We start from the raw sequence: 6,000 nt of genomic DNA on the forward strand, positions 1-6,000 counted from the left end.
TTATTCGTTTAAGCAAAGTTTCAGTAATAAATAGTATTCATAACTCTATATGGTTTTGTTTTCTTTCAGTTCACCCCCAATTCTTCGCAATTACCCCACTCTCCCCTAAATTGCCAGAAATAGAAAATTTAATAGCGCCTTAATGTAGTTAATGCATTTACAAGAAACGCACAGAACTCCACAGCTTCAAAAACTATTCCCTAGATTCTTTGAATTGCGTTGCTACGCAACACACTGCTTAAAACAAAATCAGAACTGTTTTGGTGCCAGTGCTGCGACTTTGTTTTTCGGCCAAACAGAACCATCCAGGAACACATCTAACAATTTTTCTTAATTTATACGTACAGTACTTTGAAGACATGCAGAAAATATGCACACTATCTGATCAAAAGTATCCGGATTCCTATTGCTGGACATTAATAGGGGTATGTCCATGCTTCGCCTTTATGATGGCTTGAACTGTGCTGGGTACACTTTCAATAAGTTCCAGAATGAGATTTTCACTCTGCAGCGGAGTGTGCGCTGATATGAAACCTCCTGGCAGATTAAAACTATGTGTCGGACCGAGACTCGAACTTGGGACCTTTGCCTTTCGCGGGCAAGTGCTCTACCATCTGAGCTACCCAAGCACGACTTACGCCCCGTCCTCACAGCTTTACTTGCGCCAGTACCTCGTTCCTACTTTCCAAACTTCACAGAAGCTCTCCTGCGAACTTTGCAGAACTAAAACTACTAGAAGAAAGGATATTGCGGACACATGGCTTAGCCACAGTCTGGGGGATGTTTCCAGAATGAGATTTTGACTCTGCAGCGGAGTGTGCGCTGATATGAAACTTCCTGGCAGATTAAAACTGTGTGCCCGACCGAGACTCGAACTCGGGACCTTTGCCTTTCGCGGGCAAGTGCTCTACCATCTGAGCTACCGAAGCACGACTCACGCCCGGTACTCACAGCTTTACTTCTGCCAGTATCTCGTCTCCTACCTTCCAAACTTTACAGAAGCTCTCCTGCGAACCTTGCAGAACTAGCACTTCCAGGAGTGCTGGTTCTACAGATGCGCAGTAGAGCTTCTGTGAAGTTTGGAAAGTAGGAGACGAGATACTGGCGGAAGTAAAGCTGTGAGGACGGGGCGTGAGACGTGCTTGGGTAGCTCAGTTGGTAGAGCACTTGCCCGGGAGTTCGAGTCTCGGTCCGGCACACAGTTTCAATGAGTTGTTAGAATGTCTGTTGAGGAATGGCAGCCCATTCTTCCCCAAAAGCCGCGAACCAGAACACTGGACTCGCTTTCGGGAGGACGACGGTTCAATCCCGCGTCCGGCCATCCTGATTTAGGTTTTCCGTGATTTCCCAAAATCGCTCCAGGCAAATGCCGGGATGGTTCCTTTGACAGGGCACGGCCGACATCCTTCCCCATCCTTTCCTAATCCGATGAGACCGATAACCTCGCTGTCTGGTCTCCTTCCCCAAAACAACCCAACCCAACCCGAAACCAGACAAGGTTAGACGGTGGGATCTGCAGCGAAATCTACGTTCTAGCTCATCCGAACGTTTTCCCATTGGTTTTAAGTCGAGACTCTCGGCAAGCCAGTCCTTTTTCAGGAGTGTTATCCACACACCATTGCCTCATAGCTGCTGCTTTATGGCAGAGTACACTGTCATGTTTAAGCCAACAATCATCGTCTCCGAAATGTTTCTCTACTCTATGCAGTTCACAGTGTTGTAAAATGTGTTTATGTCCTTCCGCATTTAGCGTTTGCCTAAGCATAATAAGAGGACCACACTCTAACCACGATAAGAACCCCAAACCCTAACAACACATGTCCGTATTTCATTGTTGGCACTAAATTGTGACACGTAATGCTCTTCAGGCATTCCCCACCCAAAAACTTCTCTCGGACTGCCACCAGGTATAGCGTGATTCATCACTCGAAACCACACGTGTTTCCTCATCCACTCTTTACACCCCCTCAAGCGTCGCTTAGCACCGAGTACAAACATGTGTATCTCAAGCGGAGCTGCTCCACCATTGATCACCGTTTTTTTTAACTCCTCACGTACCACTACTGTGCTAGCTGGACTGTTAGCAGCACTTTGGAACTCGCGGGTGATTCCCTCCTCTGCTTTCAAGTGATTTTTTACAACCACCCTCCGCAGTGCTCGACGGTCCCCGTTCGTCGGTGCATGAAGTCTGTCTGATCGTGGTTTACCTGTAGTTCTTCCTTCACGTTTCCACTTCAGAACCACATCACCAACAATCGAACTGTGCAGCTTGAGAATGGTTGAAATATCCCTAATTGATCTGTTACTCAGGTGACATCCAGTGATTAGTCCACGTTCGAAGTCACTGAGCTCTCTTGACCGAACGATTCTGCTGTTCTTTCTTCTCTGCTGACAACAGAATACTCCTCACCTCATTTTATACTGGAGTGTCCGCCTCTCGTGACTAGCTTCGTTTCATAGGTATTTACATTTCTTTTGAACATCAGAATCATATAGCTCTTTGCTGCTCGTAGTTGCTACCAGAAGATAACTAGACTTCAGCCACTTTTCGAAATCAATTTAATTTTCCATAAAAAGTTGATTTATAAGTTTGGTAAAAAATATAACGAATATCATCTTTAATATGTCTGAATATAACATCTGTCGAGTTCACTAAATTAGATTCAGCAAAGTTAAGTGTTGTTTTCTTCTCTCAAAAATCAGTTTCCCCACTTTGCATAACACGATTTGGCAGCATAGATAATCTATTCGTTAGATGAAAGTTTTTATCTTTGGAGCACATTTGTGAGGTCAGATAAGTCACACGGGAACAAATCTCTGTAGTAGATGAGATGAGGAACTATTTCAAAATCAGGCCCGTGCACTTCACCATCAAACGCCCACTTTTGGAAAGGCGTATGTTCGTGGTGCACCAGCACTGTTTTGTGATTTAATTTCTGTTGCTTGGCTTGAACTCAATCCGTAAACTTTTCAACAACGCCACATAAAAAGAGCCAATCAGTGTTATACTATTTTCCCAATTCTCAATCATGATTATGTTTTAGGAGTTTTAATAATAAATTGTCATAAATTTTCCCGATAACAAAACAGTTTTTGCTTCTTTAGTGAACTTCCGCATTCACAGCTTTCAGAAGTTTTGTCTCTGGGTTTTAAAAATGGATTCAAGATTCGTCAGGAGTCACATAGTGCGTGTTCTTCGGATAATGCATCAATTTTTCGAATATGTTGAGATGTACTTTCTCGAACGGTTTTATCTGAAGCAAGAAACAAGGCGCACGTCACTCGGCCATTGCCTTCGTGTGCAGAACTTCTTTCAGGATATCATGTAGCCGTTCATACGATCACTCCCAAAAATTCTAGCTTGAATGGACTTGTATGACGGCACTGTCAATAGTACCTACTTTTTCTTCAGGGAAACAGAGAAGTCGGATGTCGAGAACGTGCCACATATGCAATCGTCATAAGGGAACGTTAAACTTCATTTGTCCTAGAAAAAACTGTCTTGACTTCCCTCAAATTTCTGTTACCTAAAATTGAACTGCCTGCAGTCACACACTGTAAATACAAATGTTTTAATACTCCTCAATACTCGATCATTTCTACGCAACGTGTAGGATAGTCAATAAGAACTCCCAGTAAAGTAAGTAAATAAAAAACACACCTGCGCGTTGCATTTGTCAGCACGTTTGTGTTTACTTCTAAGTGCGTGTAGAGAATGCATCTTACCAATATTATCGAATTTCTTCCCCACTCCATTCGCAAAGTGAGTCAGGAAAAAATGACTGTCCATTCGCAAAACGAGTGAGGAAAAAGTGACTCTCTATATGCTTCTGTAAGCGCCCTAATCTCTCTGATCCTCTTCTCATTATCCCTAAGCAAGATATACATACGCTCGTAGCAGCATAATACGATGGGCGTTCAATAAGTACTCCAACTTATTTTCCTGCTAATTTCGATTGGAAAAATGTGAAATTTGTTTTGGAACATCGTGGATATTTCCGCATCAGCCTCTGTAGTTTAATGAAGTTCTGGTAGGTGGCGGCGCTATACGAAGCCTTCAAAATGGCGATTGTAACGGAGGTACATCCAAGCTGAAAGCTGTCATTGCGTTTCTTTCGGCGGAAAACCAGAGCATCGCGGATGTTCATAGGCGATTACAGAATGTACACGGAGACTTTGCAATGAACAAAAGCACGGTAAGTCGTTAAGTCGTTCGGCGTCTCGTCCGATGTTCCGCGTGCCTGCCGGCCGGCCGCACCATCTGTGACTACAATAACGTTGCAACGCGCGGGCAGCGTCATTCCAGGTGATCGAACGAACTTCTCCATGACAACGCAACATCTCTCACAAGTCTGAGCACTCGAGACGAGCTCCCAAAACTTCATCGGACTTTCCTCATCTACGCTATAGCTCGGATCACCGTCCGTCGGAAGAATTACATGGGTGATAGGTAGATTGTTTATGCATTACGACGCTGGCTAGCCCGCCCGGTTAGCCGTGCTTTCTAATGCACTGCTTTCCAGGCGGGAAGGTGTGCCGGTCCCCGCCACGAACCCGCCCGGCGGATTAGTGTCGAGGTCCCGTGTGCCGGCCAGTCTTAGGATGGTTTTAAGGCGGTTTTCCATGTGCATCGGCGAATGCGGGAACTGGTTCCCCTCATTCCGCCTCAGTTACACTATGTCGGCGATTGCTGCGCAAACAATTCCTCCACATACGCGTACACCATAATTCCGGGGGGGAGGTCCCACTGCGGCACTGCGGGCTACGGCGGAGGCGAAGCCTCTCCGTCGTGTCAATGTCCCCAGTTCCATACAATACAAGACGTTGACTCCGACGACGACCAATTGAGGGGTACCATACGGCCATATCGGCCATCCCAGAACGCGGTGTAAAGCCGTCGCACTGAACGGAGATTATGTTGAAATGTTCTGTAGTTAGAAGAGTAGTTCAAATGGCTCTGAGCACTAAGGGACTAAACATCTGAGGTCATCAGCCCCCTAGACTTAAAACTACTTAAACCTAACTAACCAAAGGACATCACATACATCCATGCCTGAGGCAGGATTCGAACCTGCGACCGTAGCAGCAGCGCGGTTCCGGACTGAAGCGCCTAGAACTGCTCAGCCACAGCGGCCGGCTCTGTAGTCAGAAGACAGTAGAATAATACTGTGTATTGGAATCCTCAACAAAACCAACCTGCTGTCAGAAAAAATGTGTTGCATTACTTATTGAATACCCCTCGTAGTCACATGTCTTCGAACACAGAGTCTCCGAATTTCGCCAACACGGTTTCGCGAGAACTGCGTCGTCTTTCTTCCGAGGATTCCCATTTAATTTCCCCGAGCACTCCTGTTACACTTTCATACGCGCTATACGAATCTGTTACGGTCTAAGAAGCTAGTCTCTGAATTCATTCAAAATGCTTCAAATGGCTCTAAGCACTATAGGACTTAACATCTAAGGTCATCAGTCCCATAGACTTAGAACTACTTAAACCTAACTAACCTAAGGACATCACACACATAAATGCTCGAGGCAGGATTCGAACCTGCGACCGTAGCGGTGGCGCGGTTCCAGACTGTAGCGCCTAGAACCGCTCGGCGACTCCGGCCGGCTCTGAATTCATTCGATGTCTGCTGTCATGCCTACTAGATACGGACACAAAGACTGAAGCAGTATTCTAGAACTGGTCGCACTACGTTAAAAAATAAATAAATAAAAATAAAAAACACTATGGGAATCGCGCTTAGAAATAGTCACGCTGCTTAAGAAAAGTTCCGCTCTTTTTACGAAACATATCAATGCATTAAAGATCTGCTGAGCTCATATTATTTCAGATCACTTTATATCTGTTACAACTGCAAGCGAAGTATTTCGGATTAGCCAACGACCTCCTGAAATCATTGCAGCTGCTCGCTCGTCTTATTTCGATGACATCTTGAACACCTTAGTGCGACACTAAACAGGGACGCCTTATGCTGCCGTTCAACACTTAGGAGT

Source organism: Schistocerca cancellata, chromosome 4 (genome assembly GCF_023864275.1).
Source record: "Schistocerca cancellata isolate TAMUIC-IGC-003103 chromosome 4, iqSchCanc2.1, whole genome shotgun sequence".
NCBI lineage: Eukaryota > Metazoa > Arthropoda > Insecta > Orthoptera > Acrididae > Schistocerca > Schistocerca cancellata.